Raw genomic sequence first — 20,779 nt, forward strand, 5'->3', positions numbered from 1 at the left:
TTACAGGCCTTATAAACATAGTGTTTGAGCTGTGCCTTTTCCAATACATACAGAAAAGCATAGAGAAAGCTGAAAACAGATGAACTGGCTCCAACAAGAAAAGACTGCACAATCAAAATTAATAAATAGTGGAGAAGGGGGAGGGGAAAAAAATTTTAATTAATAAATAGTAAGGATCCAAACAAGAAAAGGAAACATAAAGGTTCTTGATATTCAACATGATTCAAGCACACAACTCCCTAGCCGCTTTGCAAATGTATGTTTCTCTATTATCTGAGTTTCATGTTTCGCTACATATATCCATCAAAGTTAACACAAGCTGTAATCCGCCACTGAGAAAACAAGTGGAAGAAAAGGCAGCAACCGAGGGACAGTTCTGTAAACTAAAGAGACAGAAAAGATATGTTAGTCAAGTAGGTAGGTAACTAGAGCTGTCAGAGATAATGAAGACCATCCTTGGAGGTAAAATCAAATTTCAAAAAGACTCCAACAGCCTAAAATAATGAGCAAAATCTCAAAGAATAAATTTGAATAGGCATAAGCATACCATTCTGAATTTTGGTCTCAATTAAAAAACCACTGCGGAAAAGCACAGGATGGTATCATCATAGAAAAAAAATATATATATATATATTATATACATACATATATATATTCAGGAGTGCTGGCTCATATTAAACAGTAAGAAAATAAGCATCACATGACAAGCAATACATGTAAAATGTGGGTAACAAAAGGGGATTTCTGCATCAACCCGACCACACCTGTTTTTAGCACTGGGTACTTTACTTTTTAAAGATGTAGAAAAATCCCTTACATTTTGCTGGGACTGTGAAAGGCCCAACAGTTTAAGGAATAGTTGGAAAAAACAGAGCTCTTTAAACCTAAAGAGGAAAGGACTTTGGGAAAATTACCCTTTCATTAAACATTAAAAGACTAGTATGAGGAAGACGAATTATAAATAGTATGCGGACCTAATAAGAAAAAAATAGGTAAGAAGTTAGGGTGGGCAGGGCAGAATTCTAGACAACACATGACTTTTCTAAAAAGGGGTGTGAAGACAGAGTGGGTTGTCAGGAAGCAGCAAATTCTGCCATCACTAGCTATCTTCACACAACCTCTTGGGAGCACTGGATAAGTGGGCCTGCATGCATCCTGACTCAAACTAGCCAGAAGAAAATAAGGGAGCAAAAGAAACTCTAAGATTCTGCACAGACCAGGCATTCCTTTACACACCTGACGAATGTGTTTTTGAAAAAGCACAAGCAACCTAAAAATACATGTCAGCCACTTTAGAAAACAGTTTGGCAGTTGCTTACAAAACTAAACATATTGTTACTATGTGATCCAACAATTACACTCCTTGGTATTTACCCAAATAGGTTGAAAATTTATGTACACGCAAAAACCTGCACACAGGTGTTTATAGCAGCTTTACTCATCATTGCCCAAACTGGAAGGCAACCAAGATGTCCTTCAACAGGTGAACGCATAAGTAAACCACGGTATGCTCAGACAATGGAATATTCAGCACTAAAAAGAAATGAACTATCAAGCCATGAAAAGACATGAAAGAACCTTAAATGCACACTGCTAAATATAAGAAGCTAATCTGAAAAGGCTACATACTGTGTGATTCCAATTACATGACATCCTTTAAAAGGCAGAACTCTAGAAAGAGTAAAAAAGATCAGTGGTTACCAGGGTTTGGGAGAAGGAAGGGAAGAAGCACAGGGGACTTGGGGGCATGAAAACCATTCTGTATGATACCATAATGGAGATCACATCATTAATACATTTGTCAAAACCCAGACACTGTACAACATAGAGTGAATCCTAATGTAAACTATGGCCTCAGATTTTATTGGTTCATCAACTGTAACAAATTTTTCACACTAAGTAAGGCAGGATGTTATTAAGAGAGGAGAGGGTGGGGGTAAGGGGGTATAGGGGAACTCACTGTACTTTCCATTCAATTTTTCTATAAAACTACAACTTTAAAAAATACATATCAGGGGCCGGCCGAGTGGCGCGATGGTTAAGGCGCGATGGTTAAGAACTGGCTTGGGACGCCAGAGGGCCCAGGTTCGGATCCCCCATGTGAGGGCCAGTGACACTGCCCTCTACAGCTAAGATGCTGAACAACAGCTCAACTTGGAGCTGGGTTGCCATGAGTCGCCGNGTACCAATCTGCCTCACCCGGGAAGAGCGCAATGATAATACCAACATGGGCCAGTGAAGCGACATCCTCCACAACTAGACTGAAGAACAAAAGGATAACAACTTGTCTGTTCCCCTCCCCCAATTCCCCAATAAAATCTTTAAAAAAAAGTTCCAAGGCAAAATAGATAAATATCCTTAGACATTAGTGGTTCACAACAGTATGCACAGTATTATCCCATATTATCATATACAGTGTGTATAGTGTAAGTGTACACATGAGCATACATGCATACTTAAGAAAATGTCTAAAACCATATATATTAAAATATTGTTAATTTTATGGTACAATTATGATTTTTAATTTTCTTCTCTTTGCTTTTCTACAATGAACACACATATACACGCCCTTTTTACTATAAGAAAATATCCTATTTATTGTTTAACATGTCATAACACAGACTCAGAATTAATTTTAGAAGGAATGTTTATTTACAAGAAACTTTAAATACCATTACTGTCCTCTTCATTTTTCAAGTGGGGAAACCAAGGCCCATTGAGGTTAAGTGACTTACCTGCCCCATATCTCACAGAGAGTCCATAGGGCCATAATTATATTATTCATATTTATGTTTATTTTTCTAATTATAAAGGATAATGCATTTTTATTAAAGATAATTTGAAAAATAATGAAAGATACAAGAAAGAAAATGAAAATCACCTAGATGCTTATAAATCAAAGATACCCACTGATTTTGGAGGGTTTTTTCTTTCCAAAAATTTTCACAATAAATTTCCAGTGTAGAAAATCTTTTAAAATACAGAGCCAAAAATAAAGGAAGAAAGGCAGAAATTTTGACTCAGTCACATAATAGGTGATATCAGAAGTATTTCTTTTTTAGACTTAGTACCTAAAGCCAGTTTTGGGTCAACAGACAGTTCTATGATGGTGTTTTTACATGGAAAATAATTTTTATTTCATAGTTGTTTGATGAAAGACAAAGGACAAACAAAAACAAAAACAAAAACAGGAAAAGAGAATACTTCAGTTCTATTTAGGGATCTTTGTAGATTTAATGAATGTAAAAATAATCCACAAACACAATTACAAGTTACACAACACAAATTTTCTGTTTAGGTTTACTCAGTATATTTATTCATATCATTCTTGTATTTACTAATACTTTTATAGGGTATCCTATAAAACAGTATCAACTGGAATTATAGAAATAACATTATGAGCTATAAGCAAATACATTTATAAAAACAAGCTACTCAAACTCATAAGTTACTGAACCACCATTAACTCAGGAAGACATTAAAAATACTGTTTATTTCATCCTTTTAAAATTTCTGCCTTCCATAATTTTATAATGCACATAAATGTATTAGTACAATAGCAGAGGAACATCATTTATAAATGTGATTCAGAAAGTGTGTTCAAAATTTTACTTGTAAGGGTGACAATGAAAAGTTGGAGACCACTACCCCAGAATTTAGGGCCTAGCTAACAAAACTGTCTCCTAATCTGGGCCGGCTGAGTGGCGCGTTGGTTAAGAGTTGGCTTGGGACGCCAGCTCTGAGCAGCAGAGCCCAGGTTCGGATCCCACATGAGGGCCAGTGACACTTCCCTCTACAGCTAAGACGGTGAACAACAGCTCAACCTGGAGCTGGGCTGCTGTGAGTAGCCGGCGACGGCGAACGCTGCAGTGGGTTGCCATGGGCTACCGTGTGTAGCCAGCAGCCAGCGTGAGCGGCCAGCAGCCGCCGTGAGCGGCCGTCCAGAAGCCGGCGACCGATGTGCCTCGCCCCGGAAGAGCGCAATGATGGTGCCAACTTGGGCCAGTGAAGCAACGTCCTCCACAACTAGACTGAAGAACAAAACGACAGCAAATTGTCTGTTCTCCTTCCCCCAATTCCCCAGCACTGTTCCCATCCCCCCAGTTCCCCAATAAAAATCTTTAAAAAAAAAAAACATATCAAAAACCAGTGTTCCCATAAGAAATCATGGTAAAAGTGGGGGAGAGGGATTGTCAAGGCACAGTTAGGAAGGAGTACCTCCAGTTTAAATCACCATAGCCTATAGCTAAATAACGCTGAATAGTTTTATAGTTATAAGGTGTGATCTAACAACCGGAGAGTTGTAAAGATGGAGGATGATCTACGGCACACTTTAAAACACATCTTCTCTCAACCATAGCCCACACCCAACTGACTGCACCAAACAAGTTGAAACTTTTCACACATGTTGTTGCTAAGGTTCGTAGTGCTGCTTCCTGTATTGAAGATCCCTGCCTTTCCGTTGGATGGCAGCAGCAGCATTCACCGTATTTTGTGATCACAACAGGAAAGGCTCTGTGTCACACATCACTTCTGGTATAGAGATTTCTGTCCAATAAAAACATTACGGCGTGTCCTCATTCACTGGGCACCGTGTGACTTCTGGCTCTTTCCCAAAGTCAAAATGAGTTAGGACATCGAGGCAACCATGACAGCTCAACGAAAGACACTCACGAAAGAGGACTTCCACAACTGCTTCAGAAAGCGGCAAGAACGACGGGATCCACGTGTTCAAAGTGGGGGGGAGGGGAGTATTTTGAGGGGGATTAATGGCAATGAGTCTTTTACTGTAATAATTTTATTTAAACATTCACCGTATTTTTTTATTACACCTCATGTAATTTTATAGTTCATATGCTTATAGTTTACAAATATATTTATTCGTCAAATGTGGTTTATATACACTATGTCAACAGTTTATAGTTAATAGTAGTTAGATAATGCAGACTGCATTGGAGTGTGCAGGGTGCACGGTGGCAGCAAAAGACTGCAGAGATCAGGCGGGTGGGACGGCTTCATCTGATGAGAACGCGGCTGCCCAGCTTTCCCAACACTGTTACTGTTGCGAGACACCCTAGGACTTTTCCTTCTTCACTTTAAACAATGGTTTGCTGGAGCTCATGTTTGCTAGCAGTATGGTAGTCAATGCCACAGGCCTCCTTAAAGGGGAAAATTATTCAATTGAAACTATCTGGATCTTTAGTGTACACGGACACAGGGCTTTTCTCACTATTCTCATAAGAAGTGATTTGTTTTTAACATTCACCTTCTGTAACCCTTTTTGAAAAGACTTTGCTAGCTCAAGCACAAGCAGTGACCTATTAAATTTAAATGAGATGTTTGCTTTTCAGATCAGATCCCTCTTACTTGAAGATCCTCTGACCACTACAAATGTAAGGATCCAAAAGGGAGAGATTAATAGACGCCTAACACCACTTGAATTGTTAACTCTGTAGGTACCTCTACCTACATGTGTGTTCTTTTCCTGCGCATTTCTGAAACCAGTTAACTCTAATTTCAATATCACTTTATATTTAGTTCTTATTTCATCAATTGCATTTCCCACGTGTATTATCTATCATCCACACTCCATTTGTTCATCCTGTTCCCACAACTGCCCATGGAAAAGCGGTCTAAGACTGCCTGGATGGATGTGAGACTGCCTATTATTTTACTCACCAAGTTTTGTCCTGTTTAGATGTCACATCACATTCATTAAATATTCTTCGAGCACTTTCCTGTGTAAAATCCACGACCAGGCATTGAAGTGGAAGGGCATCAGAACCCTGGGGGGTCCCTGAGATTTGTTCAAGGGATCCATGAGGTCAGAACTATTTTCATAGTAACTACCGTATTTGCCGGCGTATAAGACGATTTTTTGGCCCTGAAAAATATGCCTCCAAGTGGGGGGTCATCTTATACGACAGGTACACTTCAGATAGACTGCCCATAGTGCTTGCCCCGTGCCATAGTGGCCTCCCGATGCCCGCCCACTTCATTCCACATACCGTTCAGGCATCAGCAGCGCTGCTGGGTGTATGCTCGGCTGTTATGCGATTTTGCTGTTATGCGATTTTGCGAGTGTGGTAAATTCGGGTTACCGTATATTTCTTTACATATGCATTGAAGATTCGCGATTTTGCGCTATCATGGTGCCTGTTAGAATGTTGAAGAGCTCACACTTGCGCACTAGTGAGGTCCCAGGGAGATGCTGATGCAAGGGTGGACCAGACTGCTATAGTGACAGGGCGGGCAAACAGGGAGCAGGGACCAATCAAATCAGGCTTTGTATACAGCCAACAGCCAACCACAATACTGCACCATTGTACAGTACAGCATAGAAAATGTCGACCAGTCAAACCCCTATCATCCCTATCATGGCACCAGCCAAAAGAAAGAAGTATGATGCAAATTTTAAACTGAAAGTTATAAACTTTGCTAAGGAAAATAATAATTGTGCTGCTGCAAGACAATATGGAGTAACAGAAAAGATGGTTCGGGACTGGAAATCAAATGAGAAAGCATTAAAGAGTATGCCAAGGGGTAAGTGTGCATTAAGAAGAGGCACCCCACACTGGCCAGAACTCGAAAAACATGTAGCAGACATGGTGGCTCAACATCGCCAAAACGGTTATGTGGTGACACGAAATACAATACGCTTGTTTGCACTTCAGTGGGCCAAATCAAATCTGATATTGTTTTACCTTTTATTTGGTGTGTGGAAGGTGTGCGGAAGAGGGGGTAGTCTTATACGGCGAGTATATAACAAACTCTGTATTTTGAGTGGAAATGTTAGGGGGTCGTCTTATACGCCCAGTCGTCTTATACGCCGGCAAATACGGTAAGTCATTATTTGCCTTTTGTCACTATGCTTATATTTGCACTTATGATGCAAAAACAATGGTAGGGGGCCAGCTGAGTGGCGCGATGATTAAGAACTGGCTTGGGATGCCAGAGGGCCCCGGTTCAGATCCCACATATGAGGGCCAGTTACACTGCCCTCCAAAAAAAAAAAAAAAAAGGTAGGGTAAAACTACTGGCACCTTAGCACAATCTAAGGCAATGGCACCAAACTGTAGTAGTAGTTATTATATTCTTCATGTGCTCGCAGTAAAAAAGGGAAAAGAGCTTATTTAAGAATGTATTAAAAGTAAAAATTGTTAATTTTATTAAATCTCTGCCCTTAAGTTCATGTCTTTTTACTATTCTGGGTATCCAAATGGAAAGTATGCAAAAAGCACTTTCAAAAAGCACATGTACTATGCTTTGAGTTGCAAGTAAATTACCCATTTTTTTCCCCAAGGAAAACCATTTTTACTTAAAAGAGTGGCTGACAGACAAAGTATATGGTTGTTCAGACCTGGTAACTGACAGATATTTTCTCAAAAATTGACAAAATGAGCCTATCACTTCACAAAAAATAACTGACAGTATTTGTTGCCAATGATAAAATTTGTTATTTCAAGTGATAATTAGAATTTCGGGAAACTTTTATCTGCCACTGTGAGCTTGGTAGATTTCCATTACTTATAAGACTTTTTTGATGAGATCAGTACTAGTGTTAAAGAATGTGATTTGTGTCAACATTTGGAGGATCTGCAAAACTTAGTAAACTAATATTTTCCAAATGACCAATGTATGATGTTACAAAATCATGCATGGATTAAAAGATCCATTCAAAGTGCATGATAAACCAAAAGATTTCAATCTAACAAAGTACAATGATGGTTTCAGAATCCACATTGCAACTCACCTTTAAAAAATTAATACTACTGAGTTTTGGTATACTATCAAAGAAGAATATCCACAATTATCCGAAAAGGCTCTTAAAATGCTCTTCCCTTTCCCAAATACATATCTAGTATGAGACCAGTTCTTCTGACATTTACTTTAACCAAAGCAACATACTGCACAGAGTGCAAAAGTAGGCAGGAGAATCCGGCTGTCTTCTCTCAAGCCAGACATCAAAGAAATTTGCAACAACTGTAAAACAATACTACTCTTGTCATTAAATTGTTTTGGAAATTAGTTATTTTTTATTAAAAAATTTCACCGATTTTAACATGTAGTGAGTGTATTATTATTTTTAAATTAATAAACATTTTCAAAATTCATTTTTAATTTCTAAGATGGTAAAAAAAGGTTATAACCCATACGAAAGCTCTTGAGTCCTCAATAATTTTTAAAAGTATAAAAGAATCCTGAGACAAAAGATTAAGAACCACTGGCCTACACTGTAATGAAAAGGGGGAAAAAAAATAACCCAAGGTAGAATGTAATGATGCCATAGCCCTACTATTCTTGGACTATTCCAGCTCTTCCTACACTATGATACCTACCAGGCTCTTGAAATAGTTTATTTAGTCCTGCTGTCAAAATAATCGAAATGAGTAATTCATTTAGAAAGCATGGAAAGGGCTCAAGCAATACCAAGATGTGTTAAACCAATTTGAATTGATGCGTTTTTCTTGATTCGTTTTCTAAATAAATGGCCTGAATTAAAATTGGTTTTATTTCCCTGGTATAAACTTAGTCGGCCTATAAAGAGAAGTCTTTCACAAAAGACTATATAATATACAACTCTTTTGGAAATGCATCCCACACAATCAAATCAGTAATGGAAATCTATGGAATTTGGCTGCCTCTCAACAAAAAGGTGGGAAAGACAGATGTGTATCAAGTAATATACAAATATAAAATGACATGTACAGAGACATATATAGTGAAGGAAAAGTACAAAAATGAGGGAGATCTGATAAAACTTCCCTAAGGAAATGATACTTGGGGAGAGACCTGAATAAAATTAGATTTTTACTAGGAAGAGAAGAAAAAGCTTCCCAGGCAAAAGGAACAGCAACTGGAAAGCCTTATGATTAGAGGAACATGGCTGATACAAAATGAGTCTAAAAGGTAGGTACAGCTACATTAAGGAGCTTTGTTTTCATCCTAAATTCAATGGGGGACATGATCACACCTGTGTATTTAGAAAAGATCAACTCATCCTGGCTGCACTGAGAACGCACTGGTACTCAGACGGAGTGGAAGCGGGTGGACCAGTTATAGGTTATTGCTACGGTCCAGAAGAGTAACAATAGCAACTCAGACAAAAGTGGTTAATGGTGAAATGAAGAGGACAGATTGAGCTTATTTAGAAAGTTAAACAGGATTTGGAGATATGAAAAGACTAGGTTTTTGTTCTGAGAAACTGGACGAAATGATGGTACCATTCATTCACTGAGGTAAACAAGAGTGGTACAGGGCTAAGTTTGAAAACGGACTTTCATTTTGGGATTTGAGGCATCCAAAACATTTCACTTAGGCCACTGGGTATAGAATTCTGAAACTATTGGTAGGCCAAATCTGAATATGCACATTTACATGGAACAGCTGCACAATCTTTTACCTTTAAGGCAAAACAGTTGTTATAAAATAATCATTATTCTTTTTAAAAAGGTAATTTCAAAATCATGCTAGTTTAAAAGACAAGAATTACTACTATACCAAAACTCATAAATACTAAACAAAATTACCTATTTAAAGAGCATTAAATACACACCACTGATTTAGCTACAAAATGGGTTTCTTCAAGTCAAGACAGACCATCTTGGTAGATTCCCAAATTAGAATTAGGTACTGCTCTCACATCTTTCAGACACAAAAATTGAGAACAAATGTTTAAGAGGCAAAAAGTTCATACTTTTTACTCCCAGATTCTTCACCTCCCACTATGTCTGGAAGATGCTGTTTTTAGCATCTTAATTGTCAGGTATACATGATCAAGTTTCTCTCCTAGAAAAGATCCTAATCTTCAAAGCAGATTAAGGGAAGAGAATAAACAGACTTTTTTTTCTTCTGACACACACCTCCTCAGGCTTTATATTATACTTAGATGAAAATTTACTAGAGATTACTTTAGATATTGTTATAACTAAAGGACTACTGATCCTAGAGTTGCTTTTCATTTTGCATAAAAAACAAAAAACAAACCAGCTACCAGAGGGATTCAAAACAGAACTAAATGAGTAGACAGGAAAATTACATTACTAACTCTAAAGAGAATCCACTGTATAAAATCTTTAAGAAAGTTAACTTTGAGAATGATCCAGTTATTCTTTACATAAAATTAGAATTATATACATCACATACTTCATTGAGGGAAAGTATAGATTACATAGCATTTCGTGTGTGTGTGTGTGTGTGTGTGTGTGCGCATATAAAATCTTTAGAACCCCCCACAGCCAATGCTAAACAAAGAAGTTATTTTTTACACTTCTATATTATACTGCTGTTACTAATATCTAATTTGCTCTCAGGGGAATATAACAATTCAGAAGGTCCCAGGGTAAAATAAAAGATCAATAACACATATATTGGTTCACTTCAAAAACTACCCTGCAAATAGAACTCTTATAATAGGACTCTTAGTTCAGGATGTAGGAGGGCAGAGTGAGAAAAAAGCAAGCTAATACGTGAATGAAATTGAGGTTAACCCAGGATTTAGCTTTCATTCTTCACTATGTAAGCTTTCCTAAGCAAACCCTTCCACCCTTACTCCAAGTTACCCTTACCTCAGCAAAACCACACAGAGCATGAAACGGACAGTAAGCATTTCCTGGAAAAATTTATATTTGGAGAGAAACTTTTTTTAAAAAAGATTTTATTGGGGAATTGGGGAAGGGAACAATCCAAGTTGTTGTTCTTCAATCTTCGTTTGTGGAGGGCGCCAGTTGCCATCTGGCTGCCCATTGGCAGTTCATGGCTTCTGAGCTCAAGGTGCTGTGTTCAATCTTAGTTGCAGGTGGGCGTAGCCACCATCCCATGCGGGAGTCGAACCAGCAGCCTTCTTGTTAAGAGTACACGCCCTATCCACTGAGCCATCCAGGCGGCAGCTCACCTCAAGGTGCTGAGTTCAGTCTTAGTTGCAGGTGGACGTAGCCCACCATTGAACAGGCAATCTAGTTGTTACACCAGCTGAGCCATCCTGCCACCTGTTGGTAGCTCAGCGACAGCTCAGCTCAGGTGCAGCATCACTGGCCCATGTGGTAATCAAACCAGTGGCCCTGTTGCTCAGAGCTCACGCTCTTAAGCTGACTCTTAACCAACTAAGCCACTCGGCCGGCCCTGGAGAGAAACTTTTAAATATTTTATATTTCACTAAAACAAATGGATTTATAACTTACCCATTAAGAATGTTCCAAGGGGCCGGCCGAGTGACATGTTGGTTGAGTTGGCTTGGGAGCGCCAGCTCTGAGCAGCAGGGCCCCAGTTCAGATCCCACATTAGAGCTGCGCCCTCTACAGCTAAGATGGTGATCAACAGCCTGACCTGGAGCTGGGCTGCCCTGAGTCACTGGCAATGGCGTAGGCTGCAGTGAAGCTGCAGTGGGCTGCCATAAGCTACCGTGAGTAGCTGGCAGCCACCGTGAGCAGCCGTCCAATGCCCGGTACCAATCTGCCTCACCCGGGAAGAGCGCAATGATAATACCAACATGGGCCAGTGAAGCGACATCCTCCACAACTAGACTGAAGAACAAAAGGATAACAACTTGTCTGTTCCCCTCCCCCAATTCCCCAATAAAATCTTTAAAAAAAAGTTCCAAGGCAAAATAGATAAATATCCTTAGACATTAGTGGTTCACAACAGTATGCACAGTATTATCCCATATTATCATATACAGTGTGTATAGTGTAAGTGTACACATGAGCATACATGCATACTTAAGAAAATGTCTAAAACCATATATATTAAAATATTGTTAATTTTATGGTACAATTATGATTTTTAATTTTCTTCTCTTTGCTTTTCTACAATGAACACACATATACACGCCCTTTTTACTATAAGAAAATATCCTATTTATTGTTTAACATGTCATAACACAGACTCAGAATTAATTTTAGAAGGAATGTTTATTTACAAGAAACTTTAAATACCATTACTGTCCTCTTCATTTTTCAAGTGGGGAAACCAAGGCCCATTGAGGTTAAGTGACTTACCTGCCCCATATCTCACAGAGAGTCCATAGGGCCATAATTATATTATTCATATTTATGTTTATTTTTCTAATTATAAAGGATAATGCATTTTTATTAAAGATAATTTGAAAAATAATGAAAGATACAAGAAAGAAAATGAAAATCACCTAGATGCTTATAAATCAAAGATACCCACTGATTTTGGAGGGTTTTTTCTTTCCAAAAATTTTCACAATAAATTTCCAGTGTAGAAAATCTTTTAAAATACAGAGCCAAAAATAAAGGAAGAAAGGCAGAAATTTTGACTCAGTCACATAATAGGTGATATCAGAAGTATTTCTTTTTTAGACTTAGTACCTAAAGCCAGTTTTGGGTCAACAGACAGTTCTATGATGGTGTTTTTACATGGAAAATAATTTTTATTTCATAGTTGTTTGATGAAAGACAAAGGACAAACAAAAACAAAAACAAAAACAGGAAAAGAGAATACTTCAGTTCTATTTAGGGATCTTTGTAGATTTAATGAATGTAAAAATAATCCACAAACACAATTACAAGTTACACAACACAAATTTTCTGTTTAGGTTTACTCAGTATATTTATTCATATCATTCTTGTATTTACTAATACTTTTATAGGGTATCCTATAAAACAGTATCAACTGGAATTATAGAAATAACATTATGAGCTATAAGCAAATACATTTATAAAAACAAGCTACTCAAACTCATAAGTTACTGAACCACCATTAACTCAGGAAGACATTAAAAATACTGTTTATTTCATCCTTTTAAAATTTCTGCCTTCCATAATTTTATAATGCACATAAATGTATTAGTACAATAGCAGAGGAACATCATTTATAAATGTGATTCAGAAAGTGTGTTCAAAATTTTACTTGTAAGGGTGACAATGAAAAGTTGGAGACCACTACCCCAGAATTTAGGGCCTAGCTAACAAAACTGTCTCCTAATCTGGGCCGGCTGAGTGGCGCGTTGGTTAAGAGTTGGCTTGGGACGCCAGCTCTGAGCAGCAGAGCCCAGGTTCGGATCCCACATGAGGGCCAGTGACACTTCCCTCTACAGCTAAGACGGTGAACAACAGCTCAACCTGGAGCTGGGCTGCTGTGAGTAGCCGGCGACGGCGAACGCTGCAGTGGGTTGCCATAAGCTACCGTGAGTGGCCGGCAGCCAGCGTGAGCGGCCGGCAGCTGGTGTGAGCTGCCAAGAGCCGCTGTGAGCAGCCATCCAGAGGCAGGCGACTGATCTGCCTCATCCGGGAAGAGCACAATAATACCAACGTGGGCCAGTGAAGCCACATCCTCCACAACTAGACTGAAGAACAGAAGGACAGCAACTTGTCTGTTCCCCTTCCCCAATTCCCCAGCGCTGTTCCCCTCCCCCAATTCCCCAATAAAATCCTTTAAAAAAAAAACAAAAACCTGTCTCCTAATCTAATTTCAAGGATCTAAAGATTAGAGAAAGAAAGTATAAATGACTAATTATCTAAGATTTCAGAATGAAATATTCTGGGAATCAAGTTAAGTTCTAATATGGAACACTATAAAATAATTGGCTTGAATTTCTAGATTTTATTAATGACTTAAGAAATGTGAACAATAACAATTTGTTAGCATTAAATCATCTTAGATCTTAAAGTATTCAATAATTGTCATATTTCAGAAAGACCCTACAGGCCAATGGTATTTTTCATTTCGTGGTCAGAAAATTTAAGCAAGGAGAGAATAAATGTCTTGCCACAAATCATTAGATTAAAACATTTATATATTTTTTAAAATTTCCAAATTATAAGCAACTCCTAACTTAAAAATGGTTTTTTTAGTGTTATCTATGAATCACTTAGCTTTCGTTCAAACTCACTTTCTCTTTAAAACAATAATAATTTGATCCCCCACAAAGCCTGTTGTATATAGTGCACCGACAGTCATATACTAGTGTGAATCCTGGCGTATTTAAAAAAAAAATCCAAGGAGTCCAGAAGACTTGGCAAATTCTGAAATTGTTAAGCTTTGCTCTGGCAGTTTTCCCACCTTCCTTCTGGTGCTCCCACTCCTATCTCCTAGAGGTGCCTCATATCTTCCCAAAGTTTCTCACCTGAGACACCCACTCAAAATTCTTTCCCTTGATCTACCTGTCAGGTAACTGATTTCAGCCAACTAACAACCAACATTTGACTTAATCATTAACATGACTGAAAAGGCCCTTGACTTCTTTGTGTGTTAAGAACTTTTGAGAATCTCAAAAAAGTTATGGACCCTCTCCCCAGAAATATCACATAGGTGCACAAAATTTTTCAAACAATTTCAAGAGATCAGGATCACAAGGCCAAAATATATCCATGAATCCCAAAACTATATATAAAACACATATTAAAAACCCCTGTGCTTAACATGTAAATATTATGAAACCTCAAAATCTTTCAAGAGAATTCTGAATTTTAAGAGACTATATATTCAAATATAGTCTACTATATATACTCAGCTATATAAACTCCAATTGTTAGAATTTAAGTCCTCTCCAAGTGTTTTTATGCTGTAATTCCCGAGAGAAGGGGAGAAATAGGACCTATTTCTAAGCATGAATCCTCTATTAATTGGGTTTACCGGCCCTACCCTTATATTCAATAATGCTCTAGAAATCTACTTTACCATAGAATTCCTGGCAAAACAATACATACATACACACACACATTCAGAAAATTTCTTTTAAGTCTCAATTTCCAAATCCAGTTTTCATCTCAGTGAGCTCTCTGTAGTGTTTCACATTGCTAAGTTCCCTATTAAAATTCCCTTAACCCCTATCCTCAGTTTCTTTAACCCACACCATTGATCTTACCTTTACCCATTCTTTTTCAACTTCCCTCAAAAGGCCCCTCTTCATCCACTTGACACTCAGATATAGAGAGATGTTCCACAAGGTTGACCTCAGTCTTTTACCTGCTCTTGACTTACACTCTTTCGCAGTTTCTATGACATTATGCTAATGAATACATCTCTTAATTGGTCCCCCTTCCTCCCAAATCTGTCAATAGGTAGCTATTCGACATCTCTTCATTCCCACATCTAGAATCATACTCTATTATGTTCCTCCTCAAGTTCTGTTCTTGTCTATCCAATCCCTACCTTAATTAAAGGCATCATCATCTATTCACCCACTACAATCTGTAACTCCCCCACGCTCTTCCCAATCAGGTCGAAACCTCATCAGCTTCCTTTTCCACTGCTCTCTAGGTACAGCAAAACCGACTGCTACTTCTCAGGCTATCAACGCCCTTCCTCCAGCCTCTTCTCCATCAGTAAAACTGCTACTCACCCTTCAAAGTCCTACCTCAAAATCCCCTCCATGAAGTCTTCCCTAACCTCACTTATTCTCCTTGCATCACCCATCCCTCTCCCCAGGAGTTCCTCCCTCCCTCTGTAATTCCACACCACTCTTTCTTTACTGTATTTTAAATAGTTCTCAACAAGTAGTATAGTTAGTTGAGCCCTTATCTTTCTCCCTTATTAGACAAGGCCCATGGTTTGTTACTCTAGCACCTAGCACATGCCTGAAATATAGTATGTCTTTAATCAATGTCTGGTGAACGAATGGCAAAACTCCAAAGGAAAGACACACTTAAGGTTATTTCTCAATGGAAGGTACGTCTGAAGATAAAACATGAATTGAGTCCCTTAGTCCCTACCTCCCCATTTCTAGTCCACTGCTTAGTTTTAAGCAATGTTTCATGAGGACATTTCCTCACTTCCTCTTGTTCTTTGTAGGTTGAGCTGCCAGCCTAACCACATTAGCATTCAGCAGCAGCAATAAAACAGACTCTCCAAGTTCTAAAAAGCAAAGACTTTACCAACAGTAAAATACAAGCTCTTTTTTGAAAATGGTCTTAACGCTTATGCATATAAAGCTCATTCTTCATGACTCTGAAAAAGGCTTGGCATAGTTTATCCAACAGGCACCATTTAAGAGTTAAGAAAATGTCCACTTAAACAGTCAGCCAAAATTTTCACATTTGTAACCACAGAAATCAGCATCCATGAATTAATCTAAATACTACAGCTCTATACTAAATACACTATAAACAGTAGTCTAAATCACCTGATGACCCATGCAAAAGTAGCTTTTTTAGCTTGTTTTAAAAACTGTTACCTCCAAAATTCCAGATCATCCTAATCTATAAAACTAGATTCTTTTGCCAGTATCCTTCACACCACCACCCTCCCAACCCACCCCACCATGGCTTCTCCCAACACACTCTTCCCCAACTCTCTCTCCTCCCTCACTAGACATGGCCCAATGGTAGTTTGATAAGGCAGGTTATGACATCTGGGACTCTGGAGACAATTCCTCATGTTCAGCTTATCTTTTAAGTGACTGCTATTGATGACTCAATACAGATTTGCCTCAAGAGATCACAAATGTGGTAGCTCTGCCTTAATTACCCCCTAGGGTTTTGTTTTCTTTCTTTTTTAAAATACACTACAGTAGTTCTATAAAGTTGTATTTCTGATTTTTTTTCAGTTCATTTAATGTTCACATTTTAGGACATTGTAGGTATACAGACAACATGATGAAAAGGAAAACAATAAAGCTTTTTTGAAGCTTTGATAACTAAACTGTGTTGAGTGGGGTTAAAACCAAATTAGCCTAATTCTAAACTGCACTTCAGAAAAATATATATCCCAAGGTATATATAATCCATTTATTTTCCTTCAGCAAATATTCATTTTCCCATAAATTCTGTTACATCAAAATAAGTTCAGACAAAGCATTCTTGCTGATCCAGGATTAAAAGTTTCCAATAGTCCAATGTGGTTGTAATCTTCTGGAAACACCTGAAATTCATTTGTTTCCCCTCCTTTTATTATTTCTCTTCCAGCCTGTTCACCTTAGTAGAATAAAAACACTAACTGAAAAACCAAGAAAGTGGGTAACACCCTCTAGCTAATAAGGAAGAAACTGAATGATTGATACATAGTCCACAAAAATTAACATGTATTATTCAGCCTCAAAAAACACTGATTGGACTTGGTCTAAATAAAATTTTTCTAAAATAAACTTAACAAGTGGGTTTCTATTTCATTGCTGTTTTACTAAGCATTCGTGGAAAATTATATTTGACTAAGCTCAGGCTGAAAACACAAGCTTTAGCTCTCAAGGAAAACATAAGAGAAAGAAAATGTCCTTTAGTATAGAACATTTTCTGAAATGTTTTTTACAAAACCAAAGATTGGTATTTATTCGTAAGGCTGATTTTCCAAATACTACTTATATATGTATTAACAAGCATCACACACAAACATCAAATTCAAATATCACATTTCCTGGGCTAATTACAGCCCCAGACAGAGTACATGGAAATGCTTAAGGTTAGAGTAGGCACTTCTGAGACTCAATAATCCACAGGGTTCCCCCTTTACCCTCCAACTTTTCACAGTAGCATTGAGTGGATGAACAAGCCCGATACAGCATGAAGCCCTGGGCTTGCAAAGATATGACAGGAGCTGAAGGTATGAAATAACTTCCTATTCTCCAGAGGACTAGAAGCTGTGCTTCTAAAGGCTAACAGTTCATAGCCCTTCTAGAAACTAAAATATCAGGATACCTTTTCAAATACTTGTGAAAACAATTTTTAATAATTTTAAATTTAATTTAAAAATTTAAATAATTTCAATAATTACTATTCAGCATTATTATTCCCCAACAAACATTTACTGAATATCTTATTACACATAAGAAAAGAGGTATAAAAAATGTAATCCCAGACCCCACAGAGCTTGTATTTCCATTAAAACAGTTACCCATTTGTCATTATTTCACATAAAATACTTCTTGAAGACAACCCAGGGATCTGGTTGAACCTGCAGGCAATGCAAATTCAGGTATTTAAACTATGGGAAGTTGGTCTTCAGCTCCACAGCAAAATTAGAGATGGATGCATAATTGTGAGTCAATAAATCAAAAACCTACAATTTTGGGTTCCATTGGAATGTACATGAATTGGGAGGGAAACCTGAAATCCCTACTTTTAATCCCTTCTATGTCTGAACGAGGGCCCTCATATCCCTCCTCCTACAGTTACATCCCTTAGTCCACAAGCTAAATTTCCTTAAAACCTGGTAAGAAAACTATTTCCATAAAACTCCTGGCTTGGGGGTTAAGAAACTTTTTTCTAAATGAGAATACGACCACTGACTACTATGTAGAAAGTTACTTTCCCTCATATAAACTGAGTTTGAGATGGGGGTAGAAGGCAGGCAGGTGAGATGAAATCAAAGGACTTCAAATAAGGATGCTGTCAGAAGAAAAAAAAATAGTCCCTTGACACAAAAAATTCTGTACACGATTTAAGTATACTACATTACATGCGATAATTGTATGTTTGCTTTTGTGCTCAATAAAATAAGGAAATTACACTCAGATGCGCAGACAGGACTAATCATATTTCCACTACCTTATGGGGATAACACATCATGAACGTCCAAACATAATTCTAGGGAGTCAGGTTACCTGAATAACACATACAAAACCAGCATCTCCAAGGTCCCACCCCCCCCCCTTTTCCTTGAGTGAGGAACCACCCAATAACTTACTGTTCAAAGCCAAAGGAAAAGAAATATTTTAAAGGCTGGGCAGAGATGAAATGGGGAAAGGGTCACTGTTAACGCAGATGATACCCTGGGAAAGCTGACAGGTTCACTGACACTACCTTTCACCCTGAGAGTTTCCCAATACACTGTCTCTGCACACTTAAGAAAATGTGCATTTTGCTCTGACCACAGAAAGCACAACTGACACCAGCTCTAAAGTAAGCAATTAATATAGTCTAACCTAATGCTTGAAAAGAAGGGACGGAGACCAGGCTATAGCTCCTCCAACTGGTTGAAGCAGATACCACTGGAAGCCCTAAAAATATTAAGATTTTTAAACAACTTCAAGTTCTGATGGGCACAGCGAGATGCACTGTAGAAAACTTTGGGACCAGCCACGATACAACAGGTGAGAAAGGCGGTGGACATCGATGCACCCTGAAGTGGATAACATGCGGGGGCAAACCCTTGAGTCCCCGAAAAGCTGGGAATATGGTATAATACCCATGCACAAGGCCACCTAGAGCTCCTGTCTTCCAGCAGCAAAGGTTCTGTTCCTTCCAAGGGTCGCGCCACTCCCCCGCTCGCTCACCCAGGGGACCACCACCCCACGCACAGGAAGAACCGCGGCCCCTGCACGGGCAGCATCTCAGACCGGGAAGAAAACACAATGTCGCTCCTTATTTCTGCGTACAAAAGGACTTTGCGCCCTCCTCCTCGAACTGCCGTCGCTGCCGCCCGGGCCGCCTCCTAACTTGCAAGAAGGTGGGCAACGCGCCATATTCCAGCGTCCCCCAGTCTACCTGGGTAACAAGCCCACGCCGTCCCGGCGGGAGGGAAGCTTCGGTCGCCCCAAGAGCCAGCCTCCTCTCCCGCAGAAGACAGCGACTCCCGCGCCCCGGCCCAGCCCGCCGCGCCGCCCGCGGACCAGACCCAGGAAGGGCCGAGGGGGCGAGAGGGGAGCCGCGGCTCCGGTCCCGCGCAGCCCGCCCACCTCCCGCTCCCGGGCCCGGCGCGCTCTCCCTGGCTTCCCGCTCCCGAGCCCTCAGGATGGCCGGGCCCGGGCCCCGGGTTGAACGGTGGAGAGGAGGCCGCAGTCCCGAGAGCTTCAGGCGGCAAGGGAGGCCGGAACCCTGGGGCTCTCGGGAGGGCAGCGTTTCCCTCCCGAGCCCGCCAGGACGCCTGGGGCCTAGTGCGGCCTGCGCATCCTCGGGGTGGCGGTTTGACGGGCCCGGGCCGGGGCCCCCGCCCGAGGCCGGCCGAATCCGGCGGGGGCCCAGGCCCGGAGCCGGGGGCGGCAGGGTGCCGGCTGCGGGGCGGGCCGGCGGGCGGGCGCCGTGTTGCGGCTGCGCCGGGGCTGAAATAGCTGGAGATTGCGCGGTAGGGCACTCACCTCAGAGCGGCTGCGCTACCGTGGGCCTGCGCCGTGGAGACTGCGACCGCGCCGGCTCCTCGCAGCCTCCTGCCACCAGCGGCAATGGCGAGCGCTGCCGCCTCTGCCGCCGCCGAGGGGGAGGGGAGAGAGGGGAGGCACGCACGCGACGCACGGGCTCGGCTTCCCCTCCCGGCGGCCGCCATGATGGGGAGGTCGGCAGTGCCTCGCCTGGGCGACCCGGAGGGCATTGGGGCGGAGGTCCCCTGTCGCCCCCCGCGGCCTCCTCGCGGTCACATTTCGCTGCAAAGGTTTGGATGGGGCCGAAGCCACTAAAGCAACTGGATTAGTCAAATGTGGACGCCCCGGAGAAGTGGTGCAGGCAGCCCAAGATGGTTGCTAATGTGGAAATAGTAACATTTCTCGACCCCTAGCCCCGGGAATTAGGACCTCCTGAATGTGCCAAGACAATCGATAAGGGGCTTTCCCGCATTTTCCTAAGCGCTGCCTTGCCATTCACCTCCTCACCCTCTCTTTGGAATGACCTTTGCTTTCCTATTTCAAACCCTGCCCGGGTTATTTAAAAGCGAAAGTTTTTGTACAGAGCAATATATGAATGTATTCTAGCATTCATTCGTTCGGCGAACATTTCTAGGGGACACCGTGTGTACCAGATATTTTTATGGGCGTGCTGGAGATGCACCTGTTAGGAAGACGCAGTCCTCTCAAGCTTATACAAAAAATCCGGAAGCAATAGGGACCCCCCCCCCCCAAGCAGGTGACCGAGAAGTAAAGAGGGGTGGATGGTAGAAAAGCAACCTAATTTTA

At 40.3% G+C, this 20,779-nt stretch overlaps 1 protein-coding gene across 1 annotated transcript in view; it reads right to left on the reverse strand.

Annotated features, from left to right (window-relative positions):
* Positions 1–19,081, reverse strand: part of NRF1 (nuclear respiratory factor 1) — a 126,516-nt gene extending 107,435 nt beyond the window's left edge. Inside the window, exon 1 of the mRNA XM_019646089.1 lies at positions 18,821–19,081. The gene's annotated coding sequence lies outside the window, so the exon portion shown is untranslated. The remainder of the gene's footprint in view (positions 1–18,820) is intronic.
* Between the last annotated feature and the right edge of the window lie 1,698 nt (positions 19,082–20,779).

This window comes from Hipposideros armiger, unplaced genomic scaffold (genome assembly GCF_001890085.2).
Source record: "Hipposideros armiger isolate ML-2016 unplaced genomic scaffold, ASM189008v1 scaffold_97, whole genome shotgun sequence".
NCBI classification, from domain to species: domain Eukaryota; kingdom Metazoa; phylum Chordata; class Mammalia; order Chiroptera; family Hipposideridae; genus Hipposideros; species Hipposideros armiger.